The sequence below is a fragment of the Aquarana catesbeiana genome, linkage group LG05 (assembly GCF_042186555.1).
Source record: "Aquarana catesbeiana isolate 2022-GZ linkage group LG05, ASM4218655v1, whole genome shotgun sequence".
Taxonomy (NCBI): domain Eukaryota; kingdom Metazoa; phylum Chordata; class Amphibia; order Anura; family Ranidae; genus Aquarana; species Aquarana catesbeiana.
Genome location: NC_133328.1, coordinates 397,019,149 through 397,040,819, shown reverse-complemented (window position 1 = coordinate 397,040,819; position 21,671 = coordinate 397,019,149). Strand labels below are relative to the sequence as shown.

Genomic DNA, 21,671 nt, shown 5'->3' with positions numbered 1-21,671 from the left:
AGAAAACAAATAAAATTTACATGCTATCTGCCAATAGAACTTAACCAAAAAGTGCATTCTATGCATCCAAAAATATAGAAAATATAACAAATCAAATCATTATTATTCAACCAAAAAATAAAATAAAAGCCTCATGCATGTGTCCTGCTTCTTAATATAGGGGGTCAACAATGCCAAGAGTTGGTGAAAGCAGGGGTCCGTAATCAGGAGATAATTCTGAAAATCTTCTGGATTATTCTCCTGGAGCTCCCGCAACAAAGGCATATGACATAATTTGTCACGATTAATAAAGCAACCAATTTTTGGTCCAAGAAATCCTCCTCCTCCTGTTCCTGGACTGGACTTGGGTCAATAACTCCAAGGACAATAATAAATAACACGTTATCTCCTCCAATTCCCAAACATGTCTGGTTGATAAACGGCTGTTCAGAAGTTAACTGAAAAGCACGTAATGAAAAGCGCAAACTTAAAAGCGCGAAATGAAAAGCACAAATCAACACTCACCAAACTTCTACTAACATGAAATTCGCAGAAGGAGCCCAAAGGGTAGCGCTAAAGAGCTGAAAAACCACATAGTAGGTTACTACGTTCGTGTTTGTTGGCCGACAATTCCTTGCCGTTTGTATGCAAGACAGGCACACGTCTTCAGGCAAAAGTCCAAGGTTTTGTCTGTGGAAAATCCGATCGTGTATACGAGGCTTTAGTGTATTTGTGTTTGTAAGGCACATCTGGAGGCCTTTTTCAGCTCCTGGTCAATGGTAGCTGCCTTGGTGATCTAATAGCTCTTAAAAACTCTCACCTAAAGAAAGGAAATCTGTAAAACACCATTTCTTTTTTCAATATATCTTTGAGAAAAATAAAATTGTGACAATATATAGGCAAAATTGTGTTCTCTGGATCTGCTTTTATGGTAGTGCGGAATTAAATTAACCACTAAACAATAATTAGCATTGATTTTTGAACTACATTAATAAAAATGTTGTTTTAATCCTGTGTGTCCTGGTATAATTTTAATGAGAAATAAGCAGTGAAAGATGTGGTAATGAAAAGCTTATGCTGCATGCTGTTGGGTACACAATGTGCTGTTTTAGAATAAAAAGCGCTGTATAAGAGGGCCCTCTCTGTGTATTATCCCTCTGCTTTCATTGATGGATTTCATATGGCTGTGAACTGCACATTAGGTCCTGCATTCAGAACTCTCATTAAAATGCATTTGGTCCAGCAATCAGTTGGAGTCTGCTGCTAATATGTTAAGCAATTAAATGCAGTTATCTCCTCTTTTGTTTTCTTTGTTTAGGTATTTATTTATGTGAATAAAGGGAGCGCTGGAAACTGCTGCAAGAGAATTAACCATTTCTTCTACTGGCTCTGGGGTGGACCGCTTATGAAACAGAAGACAGACCAGCCTTAGTGAATGCTGTAAGTGGGCTAGGTCACGTTTTCTTCTTGTATGAGCATCACTAAGAATTGAATACTTGTTTTCAGTATTATAGTGTTAGATGAGAAAATGTACACAGAACTAGATTTTGCACAGCGATCAAAAAACCTCACCTGCATAGAATGCAATTATATTGGTGAAGATTGGGTGCCCATCATTATTGCAGTTGAAGTTTTCACTTAGTCCAACTGCAAAGTCCCACAAACACTTGTTGAGCCTGCTAGCGAATTCCACCTAATGCATCTTCCTTTGATGGTGGCAACAATGCTACACTGCTCCTGAATTCAGAGCTTCAAGTTGCTACTCTCATGTAAACTGATTGCACTACAGTGGGCTGAAAAAATGTTGGGGGGGGGGAGATTAGCTATCAGCAGTGTCACTACTAATTTACAAGTCTACAGCTTGTCAGTTAGCGCCTGACCACACCAACTACTGACCACTTCTTTCTGGATTGACACCACTGCCTCTGTTGCTGAAAATGTCCCACTGCAATCTGCAATGTCACCTGAGACACAAATGATTGAGGATTTGGCTTAGTCAGGAAAGGTAAAAAACGTTTTTTTATTTATTTCACAAGGCTGTGCATCACATAGTTGCGGGATTTGCTACTTTCTTGGACTGTCATACAGAAGCATTAAAGGTTTATTTCACCTTTCACAAAAAAATGAAGGGGTGAACCTACTCACAACACCCTTTCCACCCCTCAGGTTCCTGCTGCATGTACACTATATGATCCCCATCTTTTACTGCCATAACAATCTGGCACTTTAAAACATTATTACACAATCTCTGGAGGCTGTGTAACAGCATAATGCAAGCAATTGGTCAGTGCTGGTCATGTGATCGCACAGGCCAATGAGAATACTTTTGAGGCTTCTTTCTCATTGTTCAGCTCTGGCCATCTGATCATGCTGATCTCATTGATCAGCATGGTCAGATGGCCAGAGCTGAACAATGAACACTCATCAACGCAAGCAAAATTTTGCTATACAGCCTCCAGTGTTGTTTTGTGACGTCTTAAAGTGCTGGACTGTTATACTGTCTGGAGAGGGCAACAGATGGGGATTTTGGAGGATGTGGTTAGTTTTTTTTTTTTTTCATTTTTTGTGAGAAAGTGAACTAACCCCTTAAGTTGTACTTTAAGTGAAAGTAAGCATCAGCTGATCTACTAAAAATCCTTTTATGTCTCATTTTGATCACTTATGACTTTAACACTTTTCACCGATTAAGTATAAGTACAAGGTCATTTGGTAACAGAAAGATCTGCATGAAAAGATAAACCGACCCAAAAAAAAAAATTACTATACAGTTATCATTTTTTGTAACCATTTTCTTTGCCTTGACATATTCTTCAATGTGTAAACCTTTCTTACCATGTACAATCTTTGGTGTAGGGGCCTCTATTATGACTCCATAATTAACAGGTAAATTGCAGTGAAAACCCTGCTATCTGGATGATATAGTATACAGTAGTTGTGGGTGTATATCCTGAACCTTCACTCTTTGACAGAAATGGTAACTGGAGTCACAATATAAATTTGCAACAGGTGCCCAGAAACATAAGATGACTTTTCAGTTCTGCCACTGTGGGTTGAGTTGTGTACTTCTGTGTGTATCAAAGGGATCTATAACTATGTATCAAGTGTTTCCTATGTCATAGGCCCTGCCCAGGACATGTTGCCGCACAGCTCCTCTTCTTTGCCTCTGCTCTCTCACTTGCCACATTGAAACCTATGTTACTTAGCCAAGTAAAAACATACCATAAAGAACAAAACTGCTTACTTCCCTTTGCCAAAAAGAAAATTTGCTTCGTCAGAATTAAGTTCCTTAAAGATCATGTTATAAGAATGGCAAATATTATCCTCTGTGGTCACAGCCTTTAACATGTTAAGCATTAAAACTTTTAATGACCCACATTTGTCTTACCTCTGCAGTCTAAACTATGTCTTAAAGCGATATTGATGTCGGGAATTTATAACTGGGTTAGGTGGTTATCCTGCAGTTTGATGTTTGTAGGGCAGCTAAAATTATGCATGATGTTTTACTTGTATTACAGGCAAAGCTGTTTCTATGCCACTACAGATTTTTATTTAGTCATTTTATGTAACAATGTAGATTAGGCAAATTTTTTTCTTAAAGGGAATCAATCATGTGAGAATCATTAAGGCTGTCATTGCTGAACTTTCCTTTTGAGAATGCTAGTTACCTAGCTGTCATGCTGAAGCTTTCTGTGTAACTGACCAGGAACAAGTATGTGCATTTAGGTAATTCTGACACCTCTGACACTCGTTTGTAGCATGCTTGTTCCAGATCTGTAACCCAAAATTACTTAAGTCAAGCACAGCAAGGCGGCTAGCATTTTATTTAGGAGATCAGCAGTGGCAGCCCCTTTATTTCCCTTATGATAGTGTCATGTTAAGTGTTTATGATACAGAACACTTGCCAGAGGTACACCTCATTCCTCGAAAAAGGAATGAGCAATGCTTCTGTTGTCTCTGGTGTGGCCACATCTGGAGTATTCCGTCCAGTTCTGGTCACCATTCCTCAGAAAGGATGTGCTGGAACTGGAGAGAGTCCAGAGAAGGGCAACAAATTAATAATAAGGACACCGGAGGACTTCAATTACGAGGAACAACTACAAACACTAAACTTATTCTGCCTGGAGAAGAGAGGCTTGAGAGGAGATATGATAGCGATTATACAAATCTCTTAATGGTGATCTCAGCATTAATATGAAACTATTCAGTCTCAGGGAGTGAAAGAGGACATGGGGCCACACAGTGAGATTAACCTTAAGCTGCATAGGGGTTTTTTTACTGTCAGGTTGATACGAGTGTGGAACTCTCTGCCACAATTGGTGGTGTCAGCAGGAAGTATTGATAGTTTTAAAAGACTCTTGGATGTCCATCTTAGCGAACAAAATATACAGGGATGTGGGAAATGGTTATCAACATGAACACACACGCAGCCACACGGGTTGAACTGGATGGACTAGTCATATTTATTCAACCTTACCAACTATAAATCTATGAAACATTCTAAAAATCAGATGTAATTCTTTGTGTGATGAACATGGAGATTTATATCATTGCCTTGTCTATGACTACCACAATGCCACAGGTACGATTTAAAAGAGATACACATCAAAAAATTGTATAGTAGTAGTCCATACATCTTTTACATACTATTTGACCATTTTGATCTCTTATTTCTCTTCACACCTCCTGTATGAAGTCATGCTTTTACTCACTTCTTTACAGAAATTTAGAGGTCCATTTGCACACTCAAATTCTGATTTATGGAAGTAGATTAAAGGTCTGGACCAATTTCTGTTTGTCTAGCTATGTGTTCTGTTACACAATATATAATTGATTTACAAAATTATTATAATGATTTTATATATTATACTGTGTGAATACATTAGATATTAGTATAAAGAAATGATGGTTAGTTGGTAATAGCATTAAAAAATACTATTTAAATATTAATACAATAAAATAATATAGAGGCTATTCAGTGAGTACAGCGACTTTGCACAACTGTGGCTGTTTTCATAATCCAGAGTTCCGTCAATTAATCAGTTTCTTCAAAAAGTATTTGCATAGTCTAAAATATCTGGAAATAAGAATGTGTTGCTTGGGCAGTAACCCAAGAATGGAATCTGAGGTTTCACTAGTTTATAATTAGCCTGTAACAATGGAATGCTAAATGACTGCCTGGCTGAGCAAATATAAAACACAGCAGTTTAACACGTATTTCTTTCATACCTTGGAAGTTGTTATATAAGAAGGCTAATCTACTATGTAGCATTTTACAAAGACATTATTCTAAAATAAAATCTAGATCAAGGCGTCAACTATGAATCTTCTAAGGATTGGATGTCATGCAGAGAAGCTTGACATCTTGAAGGTTATGTTACATATTTTTAATCTTTTTTGGCTCCTTAAATTCATTTTATAACACTTTTTCTTTTATGTGGTATGAATTTATCTAGCAACTAAAATATCATTATGACAGCATAAATTACTTGAACAAATGCTTAGGGGCCTTGCTTGGATGTTGAGACAATGTTGAACAAAGCATAACTAAAACCAAAAGTTTTCAAAATTTTGGTTAGAGAAACCCTGTTAGGTTTTCTTTTTATCGCCTTCTTAGACAGTTGTCACTGAAACAAATGTCCTCATTGGAAGATTTGTCCCTGATTTCTGTTTAGGTAACAGTTCAAAATATTGGATTTCCTCTTACTTTCAGTCCCAGTGATAATGGTCACCAGACAAACAGGGAGGGAACCTTTTTTCTCACAGTTCCTTTTATGTTTTTACCAGCTAAAGCACTGCTCCATGAAAGGGTTCTCCTGGTTTAATAAGTAATTTGAACAGTGCTCTCAATGACTGGAAATTTAGAGATTTACCATTAGACTTGACCTGGCCAGCTATTATCTTTAGCACTTGAAAGTAGGGCTGGTATTTGTTAATTGTGGCTGAGCTGGAAATGGTTTTAAAAGAGCTAATTAGTCCCTTGCACACTTCAACATTTTGAAATGTTGCAACCTAGAATTAAAATATGTTCAATTAGGATTTTATATTACTGTTCTATAAAATATATTTTATTATGTATTCAACCCCATTGCTATAGGATCTGATGTAGGCATTTGTCTTCAGAAGTTTGAATGGAGACCATCAGTGTACAATTAGTGTGAAGCTCCCATTTTTTTTAGAGAACATATCTAAATAAACAACATCATGAAGACCAAGGTGCTATCAAAGAAACATAAGTTCTCAAAAAACACCAATCAAAGCAGGATTATAAAATATTCCAACCTCTCAATATTGGCAAGATCACATTTAAAGTGGAAGTGCACTGTATCTAAGCTCCACAAACCAAAAATGGTATTTAACTTATTTAATATTTAAAGCAAACTCATCCATGTCTGCATGGATTGTTTTGCTGAGAAATCACTTTGAAAACACCCACTAGGATTTCTGGCCATGGCCATCTTGAGTAAGGGCAGATGATTCATGTAGCATTTATTTCCTGGAACCCATCTGCCCTTCACTCAGGCATGCATGCAGGAGGCTGTGCTTAGCTGAGAAAACCCCTTCTCCCCTTTTCTCTGCTTGAAGACTCCTGGGATTGCCTTAGCCTGGAAACTGGAAAGTAACTGAAGAAATGTTAAAAAAAAGTTTAAATATGATATACTTTCTTATCTATTTACTATTGCTAGCAGCATAAGGATTGAAAATAATCAATGTTGATTGGTTCAAATACATTATAACAAAATATAAGGATTATTTTTTAACTATGACAAGAGAAGGTTATCCAACAAAACTCAGTGTTCATATAAGAAAGAAATCAGGGAGAAAAGCAGCCAAGAGGCTAAAAAATATCCACATGTGACACATATGAGATAGGAGAAAATGTCCACAGTTAAGATCAAAACAGTCCCTAGAGTTGGGCTTTATGGAAGAAGAAGAAAGCAATTGTTTAAAAACATTGTGTCTTGTATCTGTTTGGTGATTTACAGTCACTTCTTTCTGTGATAACAAATCAAAATTTTTGAATATCTCCTCATTTTCTATCTCAATGATCCTGGTCACCAGGAAGAAAAGGGGCATGAATTTCTTTAATGGGGGCATAGACAGCAGTAAAAAATGTGAGAGGTCTATCCCTTCCCCCCTCTATCCAGGACTAAAAAAATGTTTGCCTTTACATATGCTTTAACTTCTGTATTAAAAAAGAAAGGGTAATTTTTTATGTTCAGTGTAAAAATTGTTTTGGAAATCAGGCATGCCTAAAGCAGCATAGCATCTAAATACAGCGCTGTGCTTGCCTTCTTGTTTTAAAGATGCACAGGTCTAGTATGTCAAGGGACAGGCAACAATTAAAAAATATATATATAATTTATATATATATATATATATATATATATATATATATATATATATATATATATATATATATATATTAATTATCATTTTAATTATTATTTTTCTTTTTTTTTTTAAGAAATGGACAAAAGCAATGTTGTCTGCTGCTATCTTTTACCTTAAAAGCCTGATCTAGTCCAGAAACAGTCTGCACAGATCTCCTCACTGATCTTAATCTTTTGGTGCTTATTAATTTCATACTTATAGCTATACACTACTGAAGAAGAATAGAAACAAAATAGCTTTTTGGTAAATTAACTTGTATTGAAAAGATGAATACAAAGTCCATATTTGTTAACTCTGGTTATGCCTTTTCCCACACAGATTGAGCTTATGGTTAGATATTGATGAGAGGTACTAAAAATGATTTTGCTTTTTTTATTGAAACTGACCTACATTAAATCAAATTATTTTTCTTTCACTGCCTTCCATCCAAAACATTGTGATTGCACTTAGCCTTTGGCTTTTTAGATATTTTTTACACACACACACACATATGTATATATACACAATATCTCACAAAAGTAAGTACATCCCTCACATTTTTGTAAATATTTTATTATATCTTTTCATGTGACAACACTGAAGAAATGACACTTTGCTGCAATGTAAAGTAGTGAGTGTACAGCTTGTATAACAGTGTACATTTGCTGTCCCCTAAAAATAACTCAACATACAGCCATTAATGTCTAAACCGCTGGCAACAAAAGTGAGTACACCCCTAAGTGAAAATGTCCAAATTGGGCCCAAAGTGTCAATATTTTGTGTGGCCACCATTTTTTTCCAGCACTGCCTTAACCCTCTTGGGCATGGAGTTCACCAGAGCTTCACAGGTTGCCACTGGAGTCCTCTTCCACTCCTTCATGACGACATCACAGAGCTGGTAGATTTTAGAGACTTTGCGCTCCTCCGCCTTCCATTTGAGGATGCCCCACAGATGCTCAATAGGGTTTAGGTCTGGAGACATGCTTGGCCAGTCCATCACCTTTACCCTCAGCTTCTTTAGCAAGGCAGTGGTCATCTTGGAGGTGTGTTTGGGGTCGTTATCATGGTGGAATACTGCCCTGCGGCCCAGTCTCTGAAGGGAGAGGATCATGCTCTGCTTCAGTATGTCACAGTACATGTTGGAATTCATGGTTCCCTCAATGAACTGTAGCTCCCCAGTGCCGGCAGCACTTATGCGGCCCCAGACCATGACACTCCCATCACCATGCTTGACTGTAGGCAAGACACACTTGTCTTCTAAAGATGATGCACAAGAAAGCCCGCAAACAGTTTGCTGAAGACAAGCAGACTAAGGACCTTGATTACTGGAACCATGTCCTGTGGTCTGATGAGACCAAGATAAACAATCAGGCAACCAGGTGATGAGTACAAAGACATGTGTGTCTTGCCTACAGTCAAGCATGGTGGTGGGAGTGTCATGGTCTGGGGCTGCATGAGTGCTGCCGGCACTGGGGAGCTAAGCAAAGCAAGATCCCCTCCCTTTGGAGACTGGGCCGCAGGGCAGTATTCCAACATGAGAACAACCCCAAACACACCTCCAAGACAACCACTGCCTTGCTAAAGAAGCTGAAGGTAAAGGTGATGGACTGGCCAAGCATGTTTATAGACATAAACCCTATTGAGCATCTGTGGGGCATCCTCAAGCGGAAGGTGTAGGAGCGCAACGTCTCTAACATCCACCAGCTCCGTGATGTCGTCATGGAAGAGTGGAAGAGGACTCCACTGGCAACCTGTGAAGCTTTGGTGAACTCCATGCCCAAGAGGGTTAAGACAGTGCTGGAAAATAATGGTGGCCACACAAAATATTAACACCTTGGGCCCAATTTGGAAATTTTCACTTAGGGGTGTATTCACTTTTGTTGCCAGCGGTTTAGACATTAATGGCTGTGTGTTGAGTTATTTTGAGGGGACAGCAAATTTACACTATTATACAAGCTGTACACTCACTACTTTACATTGTAGCAAAGTGTCATTTCTTCAGTGTTGTCACATGAAAATATATAAATATTTATATATTTAAATAAATATAAATATTTACAGAAATGTGAGGGGTGTACTCACTTTTGTGAGATACTGTATATTAATATCATGGTTTGTAAAGTAGAGGAATTTGCTTTAGAAACCTAGAAACCACCAGGGGCATTGCTGGAGTTCTAAATGTCCATTGCTACACCTTGTGTCGTCCTCATGTGAGCTTAAGGAGGCTTTACGACCTGCCCCTGGGAAGAATGGGCTTGATGCCCTGGGCTTATATATATATATATATATATATATATATATATATATATATATATATATATATATATATATAAATACCAGTCTGAGAATTTTTTTTAATATTTGGTAGGTCAGATGTTTAACCTAGTCATAGTTTTAGGCAGTGGTGGCCGCCCCCCTAATACCCCCCTAATACATGCGCCTGGGCCCTAATATACATGCAGGATGCCGGACGCATGGATTCCAGTGGGATTTTTTTTTGAAGCATGCTTAGAGCCTGAGGCTCGGGGTGCCTTGAGGGGAGTGTCCGGTGGTTTGTTTGCCCCCAATATTTGTTTTAGGTTCTGTCTATCTCAGCTAAACATTCCCTTGGCTTTAATAGTAAGTTAATTAAGCAGCAAACGTACCATCTGAAAATGCATTGGGCAGTATTACATTCTAAATCAAAGAAGCATGTGCATTTGGTTTTCTTTGATCTTTTCTCACTATAGGGAACCTTTATTCAGAGCTGGATTTAAAAAGAAATACTCCATGTGATGAATCAGTGGAATGCTGAATGAAACAATAAAGCAGGGCAATTGCTGAAAATAAACCCACTAGTAAAAACAAAGCATTTACATTTGTAGTAGTTACTTCTAAAGTTTCCATTATGCAAACACATATTTTATGGAAAGGCAAGGTACTTCCAAGACTCCTACACATTGTGTATTTTTAACATTTTGCTATGCATAGCTCACAGCATATATTTTCCTGCATGCCAGGTAAATAAATCAATTTCAAACAGCAGAAAAGTTGAAAACAGCATAAAACATGTACAGATTTAATTTATTTTAAATGATATTGCAGTGACAGACAACCTGTTAAGACCTTTATAAATCTAAATGTCCAATAATGTTACATGCTTTCTTTCTTTGAGAGCCCATTCACACAGGGGCAACTTTGGATCCGACTTCAAGTCGCCCCAAGTCGCCCCTAGTCGCCCCTAGTCGGCTCAAGTCGCGCTACATAAAAAAAATCAATGTAAGTGAATGGATCCGTCTTAATGCACACTACTGCAGTCGCTCCGACTTCAGAAAAGGTTCCTGTACTACTTCAATCCGACTTAAAGGCAACTTGTACCCATTGATTTCAATGGAAGTTGCCTCCAAGTCTGATCACTGTTCATACTGAGGCAACTTTACAGGAAGCAGAAAGGAAACAGAAAGTAATTTCCTCCACTAAACAGCCAGCCCCCTCCTTCTCACACACAGCTGATAAGCTCTGATTGGCCACTTGTAAAGTTCCCTGTCCTGGAGGCGACTTCAAGTTGTGTTGTAAGTTGCCCCAAGTCGTGCTGTGATTCGTACTCAAGTCGTGTCCAAGTTGCCTCGCTGGAAGTCGTGTTGCCCCTGTGTGAATGGGCTCTAAATTAGAGGTACAACCTAACTGGATACAATTTAGTGTTCTAAAGCATGGTGTATCATAAACACCTGCCATGGTTTTTTCATAAATTACTATTTTTAGCATCTCTGTGCTGCTGATCTCCACCAGCTCCTTTCAGCCACTTCCTGTCTGCATGAATCCTGCAATGTGTATCAGCACGATCACTTGAACTCTCCAGCAGGGGTACATATGACAAAGTGAGAAACAGTTATCACCCTATAACAGAAAGTACCAGAACCGGGCCCTTACTGAGGCTTGCCTTTAAGGAAAAGTGCACATATAACCACTTGAGCGTCAGAAGGTTTTACCCCCTTCATGACCAGGCCATTTTTTGCTAATTATCACTGCTCTACTTTAATTGGTGAAAAAAGGTGGGGTGTGGAGGCGCCAACTGTGGTAGCTTGTTTATGCAAAAATAAAAGTTAGTGTAACCATTACACTTACTGGTTCGCAGGGTGGAGGTGTTTCTTTGAGATGGAAAATGTCCTGGGATGTGCTGTTATCTTGTTTCCGGCTCGGATTTCATTCCTTCAGGCGTCTGGGTGTGGAGTCTGTACACAGGCTGAACCACTGCATCCAGTGCATGGAAAGCTCCACGCTGACCACTCTGGAGCGCGGAAGAGGAAATGACGTCACTGATGCACGGCAAACGTCCAGGCTGGTGTTGGGGATGATGCAGGGATAGTACAGGCTACGCGCTCGGGGCTCACAGCTCCTTCTACTGGCCTTTTTGCTACCTGGAGCAGAGCAGCTTGAATATATAGTGGAGGCAATTAGGTTAATTAGGTTAAAGTATATGGGCTGGAGGTCTGTGGCTGTGGAACCACAACATCCAGCAGGCCCACAAAGCACAAGAAAGTTGAAATAAAAGTATGAAGAATTAAAAATATGATGAATTGGGGGTAAGTTTAATAAATATAAGGATAATAATAGTAAGTGGAATTGGAGTTAAAACAGTTATTTAGAAGATGAAAAAAATGTGGAAAATTAAAAATGAAATAAAAATAAATATAAACTAAATAATAAAAAAAAATAAATAAATAAAAAAAAAAATGAAAAATAAAAAAAAAAATGGGAAAAAACAATGAAAAATAGAAATAAAAATAAGTATAAAAATAAAAATTAGAAATAAAAATAAATGTAAAATTAGACTAAAAATAAAAATAAGAAATAAAAATGAAAATGAAACATAAAAATTAAAGATAAAAATAGAAATAGAAAATGGGAGACTAAAAAAAAAAATTAAAAAATGAGATTAAAAAGCACTGGGATACACATTATGAGGATGAGCTCAGGGGGGACATGAGGGAAGGGGGGGGTGGGGAGGGGTGAGGGGGAAGGAAAAAGGGGGTGAAGTTGTTATATAGAACGGTGGAGTTGCTATCTGGGTCCATGAGGGGACAGCGGTCCCTCATGTGACTGGATGATATAACAGCAAAGGACCATGGGGGTATTTTTATGTTGTAAGAAACTTCTACATGGTTTGTATAATGATGGGCAAGGTGTATATATATATATATATATATATATATATATATATATATATATATAATAAGAAAGTGAAGAATGAATGTATGATTGGAGAGGGGAAAGGGGGGGAGGAAAGTAAACTACAACAAAGAATGTGTTTCTAATTCTTCATTGAGTCCCCCTGGCGAGAGAGTACCCAATGAATATATCCAGTAGGCCTCCTGCTGACACAGGCGTTTGAAACGTTCCGCAGCAGGAAGACCTCTGGGCATGGCCTCGATGACCCAGACTCTGAGGCCCATGGTAGATTTTTGGTGTTCCTTCAAAAAATGAAGAGGGACACTGTGTTTTTCCCAGCCCTTTTCTATGAAACGCCTGTGTTCGCCAAAACGTTGGCGTAGGGGGCGTATGGTCCTGCCCACATAAAAGAGACCACATGGGCAGGTCAGGCAGTACACCACGTATTCACTGGAGCAATTATAAAAGTCTTTTATGGTGTATGTTTTGTCTTTAACAGTGAAGTTTTTTTGTCCGTGGTCAACAAATTTGCACCTTAGGCATAATTTTTTCCGGCATTGGTACATTCCCACTAATGGAATTAGGGGGATGTGTGAAGCTGGAATGGGTGGGACTTTACGGATTTTACTGGGTGCTATCCTACTTTTAATATTTTTTGCTCTATGATATGAAACCTTGGGTAGTTGGGTGAGGGAAGAACCTAGAAAGGGGTCTCCAAGCAAGATGCACCAATGTTTGGTTAGGATGTTCTCCATCTTCTTGTGACAATCATGAAACTGGGTAGTGAAACGTGTTGGTTGTGGATTATCTGAAGTTTTGGGTTTGGGTGGAGGTTTCTTTGCCTGTTGGAGGAAGGCCTTTTGTACCAGATGTGGTGGGTATCCTTTGTCCTGAAATTTATTGGAAAGAAGTTTACCCTGTATGTGGTAATCTTCGTCCTTGGTGCAATTCCACCGAATTCTATGGAATTGGCTCTTCGGTATGTTGTTGATCCATGTTGGATGGTGACAGCTCTGGTAGTGAATATAGGAATTCCCAGCGGTGGGTTTGACAAAGTTTGTAGCATGTATTTCAGATGCACTATGAAAAAGTTCTAAGTCCAAGAAGATTAGTTTTTCAGGGTCTATGACATGGGTGAAGGATAGCCCTAGGGAGTTGCAGTTGCAATGCTTGACAAAGGACTCTATACTCTCTGATGTGCCCTCCCAGATCAGAATGATATCATCGATGTAGCACCCATAATATATGATATAGGCGGCAAAAGGATTGTTATGTGAGACGTATTATAGTTCCCAGTAGCCCATAGTCAGGTTGGCATAGCTTGGGGCAAAATTGGCACCTATGGCAGTGCCTTGAGTTTGTAGATAGAAGGTTTGGTCAAACTCAAAGTAGTTGTGTTCTAGACAGAATTGTGTAGCCTCCAGGATGTACTGTGCCTGTCTGGGATTGATGAGGGGGTCCTCAGAGAGAAAATATTCTACTGCTCTGAGGCCTACTGCGTGGGGGATGGAAGTGTATAGAGATGTAATGTCCAAGGATACCCACTGGTAGGTGGGTTCCCAGGTGTAGAAGGAAAGCATCTCCAATAGGTGGGTATTATCTCTAATATAAGATGGGAGGTGTTGCGCAAGGGGTTGAAGGAAATGGTCTATGTACATAGAAAACCCGCTGGTGATGCTCTCCATAGCAGCTACTATGGGATGGCCTGGGGGGTTGGACTGGTCTTTATGGATTTTTGGTAAATGGTAAAAATAGGGAATTTTTATGAAAACCTTTGATGAGAAATGACAGTTCAGCTTTGGAAATAATACCATCTTCTAGGGCTCTGTGGGCTAATTTTGTGGCTTTCTGGGTGAATTCTGGTAAGGGATCATGAGTGAGTTTGGAATAAGTGTTGGTGTCGGATAATAGTCTGAGTGATTCCGCCATGTAGTCTGAACTGTTCTGTATTACAATGCCGCCTCCCTTGTCTGCTCCCTTTATGATGATATTATGGTTGTTGGTTAACTCATCCAGGGCCTTCTGTTCTGCTTTAGAGAGGTTAGCTCTTTTCTTGGGAGCCGATTTACACATTTGGACAAGGTCGGTATACATGACTTGATAGAATGTCTGTAGATAGGGGCCTTTTTTATGTACTGGGTTGAAGATGGACTTGGGTTTGAATTTTGTATGTTGAATCGGAGGGGATGTTTGGTAGTGTTGAGTGTACAATTCCATATCTGCAAAGGGATATTCTGTATGGAGTTCATCTGGGTCCAAGATGATGGAGGAATCTGTGTCTGTATCTATTGGGAGGACATCATGGTTAATGGTTTCAATGGGTTCTTGCGAGGGTGGGGGTTTCAGAGAGGATTGAATATTGTAGAATCTTTTCACTGTCAAGTCTCGTATAAATTTATTAAGGTCTTTGAATAACATGAATGGGTTTGGGCGGATGGTATGTGCAAAGGTGAGACCTTTGCTCAAGAGTGAGGTCTCTTCCATAGATAATATATGGGTGGATAAGTTAAAACACTTTATACTTTCCGTATTTTTCCTTTTAAGTTTTCCTCTGCCCCCCCTTCCTCCTCCTCCATGTCATAGACCCTGAAAAACTAATCTTCTTGGACTTAGAACTTTTTCATAGTGAATCTGAAATACATGCTACAAACTTTGTCAAACCCACCGCTGGGAATTCCTATATTCACTACCAGAGCTGTCACCATCCAACATGGATCAACAACATACCGAAGAGCCAATTCCATAGAATTCGGTGGAATTGCACCAAGGACGAAGATTACCACATACAGGGTAAACTTCTTTCCAATAAATTTCAGGACAAAGGATACCCACCACATCTGGTACAAAAGGCCTTCCTCCAACAGGCAAAGAAACCTCCACCCAAACCCAAAACTTCAGATAATCCACAACCAACACGTTTCACTACCCAGTTTCATGATTGTCACAAGAAGATGGAGAACATCTTAACCAAACATTGGTGCATCTTGCTTGGAGAACCCTTTCTAGGTTCTTCCCTCACCCGACTACCCAAGGTTTCATATCATAGAGCAAAAAATATTAAAAGTAGGATAGCACCCAGTAAAATCCGTAAAGTCCCACCCACTCCAGCCTCACACATCCCCCTAATTCCATTAGTGGGAATGTACCAATGCCGGAAAAAATTATGCCTAACGTGCAAATTTGTTGACCATGGACAAAAAAACTTCACTGTTAAAGACAAAACATACACCATAAAAGACTTTTATAATTGCTCCAGTGAATACATGGTGTACTGCCTGACCTGCCCATGTGGTCTCTTTTATGTGGGCAGGACCATACGCCCCCAACACCAACATTTTGGTGAACACAGGCGTTTCGTAGAAAAGGGCTGGGACAAACACAGTGTCCCTCTTCATTTTTTGAAGGAACACCAAAAATCTACCATGGGCCTCAGAGTCTGGGTCATCGAGGCCATGCCCAGAGGTCTTCCTGCTGCAGAACGTTTCAAACGCCTGTGTCAGCAGGAGGCCTACTGGATATATTCATTGGGTACTCTCTTGCCAGGGGGACTCAATGAAGAATTAGAAACACATTCTTTGTTGTAGTTTACTTCCCCCCCCCTTCCCCTCTCCAATCATACATTCATTCTTCACTTTCTTATTATATATATATACACCTTGCCCATCATTATACAAACCATGTAGAAGTTTCTTACAACATAAAAATACCCCCATGGTCCTTTGCTGTCGTATCATCCAGTCACCTGAGGGACCGCTGTCCCCTCATGGACCCAGATAGCAACTCCACCGTTCTATATAACAACTTCACCCCCTTTTTTTTTTATACTTATTTTTATTTTTATTTCTATTTTTCATTGTTTTTTTCCCATTTTTTTTATTTTTCATTTTATTTTTTATTTTTTATTATTTTTTTATTATTTAGTTTATATTTATTTTTATTTCATTTTTAATTTTCCACATTTTCATCTTCTAAACAAATGTTTTAACTCCAATTCCACTTGCTATTATTATCCTTATATTTATTAAACTTACCCCCAATTCATCATATTTTTAATTCTTCATACTTTACTTTCAACTTTTTTGTGCTTTGTGGGTCTGCTGGATGTTGTGGTTCCACAGCCACAGACCTCCAGCCCATACACTTTAACCTAATTAACCTAATTGCCTCCACTATATATTCAAGCTGCTCTGCTCCAGGGAGCAAAAAGGCCAGTAGAAGGAGCTGTGAGCCCCGAGCGCGTAGCCTCTACTATCCCTGCATCATCCCCAACACCAGCCTGGACGTTTGCCGTGCATCAGTGACGTCATTTCCTCTTCCGCGCTCCAGAGTGGTCAGCGTGGAGCTTTCCATGCACTGGATGCAGTGGTTCAGCCTGTGTACAGACTCCACACCCAGACACCTGAAGGAATGAAATCCGAGCCGGAAACAAGATAACAGCACATCCCAGGACACTTTCCATCTCAAAGAAACACCTCCACCCTGCGAACCAGTAAGTGTAATGGTTACACTAACTTTTATTTTTGCATAAACAAGCTACCACGGTTGGCGCCTCCACATCCCTCCTTTTTTCAACATTGATTATCAACAGAGGTAATGGACACCCTCTGAGGATGGCTGCCTCCTCATTCTAGAATTTACCTGCCTTATTTTAATGTGCTATTATAGCTACCATTGTACTATTTACCTTAGACATCACATGCCGCGGAGCGCCGGAAACCCCCCCTTTTGTTTCTCTAATTTAATTGGTAATTGCGTGGTCATGCAACACTGTATGGAAATGAAATTTATATAATTTTTAACCACAAATAGAGTGTGGTATTAGATTACCACTGGGTTTTTTATTGTTTTATTATATAAAGAAAAAAGAACAAAAGTTTTGGAAAAAAAATCCATAAAAAAATATAAAAAATCAAGGTTCTTCATGAATTTAGGCCAAAATGTATTCTGCTACATGTCTTTGGTAAAAAAAAAAAATCCCCAAAAAGTGTATATTGATTGGTTTGTGTGAAAGGTATAGTGTCTACAAACTGTGGTGTATACTGGTATATACTGGAATTTTAAAAAAATAGTTTCTTATACTAGCAATGGCGATGATCAGCAACTTAGTGCGATGGGAAATCTGACACCAACAGGCACTGGGTGGGAACTGACTAACTGACACTGACATTACCAGTGACACTAATACAGTGATCAGTGATAATACTATACACTGTCACTGTACTAATGAACCTGGCTGGGAAGGGGTTAACATCTTGGGGTAATCAAGGTGTTAAGTGTGTGCCTAACAAGTGTTAATGCGTGTAATGTGTGATGCTTCTTACTAAAAATCTGTTTGTTAAGAAACACAGAGATCGTTCCCTCTGTACAGAGCCCTGTGTTACATAGTTACATAGTAGGTGAGGTTGAAAAAAGACACAAGTCCATCAAGTCCAACCATTAATATGTCAGTATTCCATTGTATATCCCTGTATGTTGCGGTCATTCAGGTGCTCATCTAATAGTTTCTTGAAACTATCGATGCTCTCCGCTGAGACCACCACCTGTGGAAGGGAATTCCACATCCTTGTCACTCTTACAGTAAAGAACCCTCTACGCATTTTGAGGTTAAACCTCTTTTCTTCTAATTTTAATGAGTGGCCACGAGTCTTATTAAACTCCTTTCCACAGAAAAGTTTTATCCCTATCGTGGGGTCACCAGTACGGTATTTGTAAATTGAAATCATATCCCCTCTCAAGCGTCTCTTCTCCAGAGAGAATACGTTCAGTGATCGTAACCTTTCCTCATAACTAAAATCCTCCAGACCCTTTATTAGCATTGTTGCCCTTCTTTGTACTCGCTCCATTTCCAGTACCTCTTCCTGAGGACTGGTGCCCAGAACTGGACTGCATACTCCAAGTGAGGCCGGACCAGAGTCTTGTAGAGTGGGAGAATTATGGTTTTATCTCTTGAGTTAATCCACTTTTTAATGCCAATATTCTGTTTGCTTTGTTAGCAGCAGCTTGGCATTGCATGCCATTGCTGAGCCTGTCATCTACTAGGACCCCCAGGTCCTTTTCCAACCTTGATTCCCCCAGAGGTTCTCCCCCCAGTGAGTAGATTGCATTTATCAACACAGGGCTCTGGGCTGTGATTGGACACAGCTGATCAGCAGGTTCTGGTCATGAATCATTGGCCACGCACCCTGAACCCAGAAACAGGCAGCAACGTACAGGTACATTGCTGTGCCTGTAGGAGCTGCCGGTCTGCAGCACAATGCAGGCGGGCATTCCTAAAGTGGTTAAGGACATTGAAAATAACTTTTGAACATTAACACATTAAAGCATATATGAGAGTAATAACTGGGTTTAGATCTACTTTAATGCATGCAAATTTAAACATAATCAGGAATTGTACTCACTATTTATTTATTTATTTATTTTTGTTAGACAAGACAGTATAGTAAAGGAGAAAGCAAGGGCTCATGTAGACAGACCTCAAAAACACCTACTATATGTGAAGAAATGCAACACATTACAAAGCAGGGTAAACACAGCCTCAATACTATAAGTTCACATATGTTTTTAACCACTTCAATACCGGGCACTTATACACCTTCCTGCCCAGACCAATTTTCAGCTTTCAGCACTGTCGCACTTTGAATGACAATTGCGCGGTCATGCTACACTGTACCCAAACAAAATTTTTATCATTTTGTTCCCACAATTAGAGCTTTCTTTTGGTGGTATTTGATCACCTCTGGGATTTTTATTTTCTGCTAAACAAATAAAAAAAAGACCGAAGATTTTGAAAAGAAAAGTTTTTTTTGTTTCTGTTACAAAACTTTGTAAATAAGTAAGTTTTCTCCTTCACTGACGGGCACTGATAAGGCGGCACTGATGGGCACCGATGAGGTGGCACTGATGGACACTAATATGTGGTACTTATGGGGCACTAATAGGCAGGACTGATAGGTGGCACTGATATGCAGCACTGATGGGTACACATAGGTGGCACTGATTGGCACTGAAAGGCAGCACTGATGGGCACTGAAAGGCGGTACTGATGGGTATCACTGATTGGCAGGCATTATTGTTTGGCACTGATTGGCATCCATTGTGGGTGCTGATTGGCATCCTTTGTGTGCACTGATTGGCATTCCTGGTGGCCATGGGTTGCATACCTGGTGGTGACTAGTGGTGGGCATCCCTGGTGGTCCTGGTGGCAACCTTGGTGGTCCAGTGTGGGCATCCTCGGGGGGGCTGAGCTGATAATCGATCAGCACAGACCCCCCCATCAGAGGAGCAGCCGATCGGCTCTCCTCTACTCGCACCTGACAGACACGAGTGAGGAAAAGCCCATCACCGGCTCTTCCTATTTACATTGTGATCAGCCGTGATTGGACATGGCTGATCATGTGGTAAAGAGTCTCCATCAGAGACTCTTTACCTAGATCGGAGTTGCAGTGTGTCAGACTAACACACTACAACAACGATCGCCATGATGCGTGCCCCCCGGGGGCGCGCAGTGGCTTGTTATCCTGAAAGATGTCATATGACGTCCGGGCAGGATAACACAACCACTTTGCCGATGTCATTTTGCTATATGGTGAGCGGCAAGTGGTTAAACTCATTGAAAAAACAGAAAAGCAATGGCCATATACACAAATCCTTAAAGTAGTTGCACAATATATGTGAGAAGATGATGCCATGTCATTCCATCAGCAGTCAAATTCACTAGTTTAGTATCCAGGTGGATATTCACAGTCCACTTCACTTGACGGACATGCTAGTTCTGGAAAATTAGGCTATTTTAGATGTTGCCCATGTACCCAATAACGGGCGTATACACCATTACACTAAAGTCAGCCATAGATGGCTCAAAATTCGACAGGTTCAGGAGGGACTGATTAAATATTATTAGGCATGGAAATCGATATAACAATCAACTTCTGACGAACGAGAACATTCGAAAATGTTCTTGATCAGCCAGCTGCAGCCTATGATCAGTGTATTCTGACAATGGAGGAGCTACACTATCAAAATACAATGGCACAGAGGGGAGAATTCCTCTATCTGCCTTGTTGTGTGGATGGAGGAATCCATTTGTGACTGAACAAACATAATTAATCTGTAAGCAACCTTAATTTAGCAAAAACATTTTCTTTCAAATTTAATAGAGTACTTGAGAATGTTAGATTATTTTTGCAATTCGGTTCCATTGGGTAGGGTTTCCTACTCTTGTTGTGCTGCAGTGATCACAGGAATTGAGAGCAAATCTCCTCAAAAAAAGGGAAATGCCTGCATAGATAGTTGTCCCCAGAACAAATGTCCCTAATGGAATATTGGAATGCATATTCTGGGAACAACTAAACATTTTGGATTCTTTCTAGCTTTCAGCTCCAGTGACACAGGTTACTATGTCAAATAGTAAAGGTTGACTTTCACTAACAGGGATGCAGACTGCAGTATAAACATGACAGATGCTGTAATCCCTCGTCAAGTTGAAAAATGTTTTGGGTTAAAGTAGGATTATAGGCAATGTTTTTCATTTTTTTTCATTTTGGATTGAGTAAGAGAGGATTATAACTCCTGTAAGGTTTATTTTTGCCATCTTTGTCCCATTGGGGGGATTTACCTTCACTTCCTGTCCCATAGCCAAACAGGAAAAGAGGGGAAATCTCTGTAAATTAGAGGAATCTCTTGGGGACCCCTAGGTCACCAGAACTAGTGTCCCCATTGGAAGATCTCCCCTCTATTACTTTTCTGGGGACAACCCATTCTTTTACTTTCCCTTTCAATGATATTGGAGGACAAATAGAGAGGGTGAATCTCCCTAATGGAGACACAGGCAGCAATAAAAAAACTGACAGGTGTTCTAATCCAACTCCCCTCTATCCAAAACTAAAAAAAAAAAAGTTTTGCCTTTAGTTATACTTTAACCTACACATGAATTAATATACATCTTTTTTAATGTATGCTATACATTTGTCATGTAGCTCATTGTTGCACTTCCCATGTAATGATACTTTCTTCAGGGTACATGATATAAAATACATTCTCGATGTGTAATGTGCAATATGTAACATAGCAATCAGTAATGTTTCAGGTTAACGATCTGAGATCTGTTCAAAGAAAATATGAGTGGTTTTCTTCATTCTTCACTACATCGTTTCTCTTTGTTAATAAAGATACCG

The 21,671-nt window shown here is 39.5% G+C and overlaps 1 protein-coding gene across 7 annotated transcripts in view; it reads left to right on the top strand.

Annotated features, from left to right (window-relative positions):
* The window catches only part of ATXN1 (ataxin 1), a 440,770-nt gene that overhangs the window by 315,384 nt on the left and 103,715 nt on the right, over positions 1-21,671 (top strand). For all 7 annotated transcript variants that reach the window (XM_073631107.1, XM_073631104.1, XM_073631108.1 and 4 more), the window contains one exon: positions 1,298-1,419. The gene's annotated coding sequence lies outside the window, so the exon portion shown is untranslated. The remainder of the gene's footprint in view (positions 1-1,297; positions 1,420-21,671) is intronic.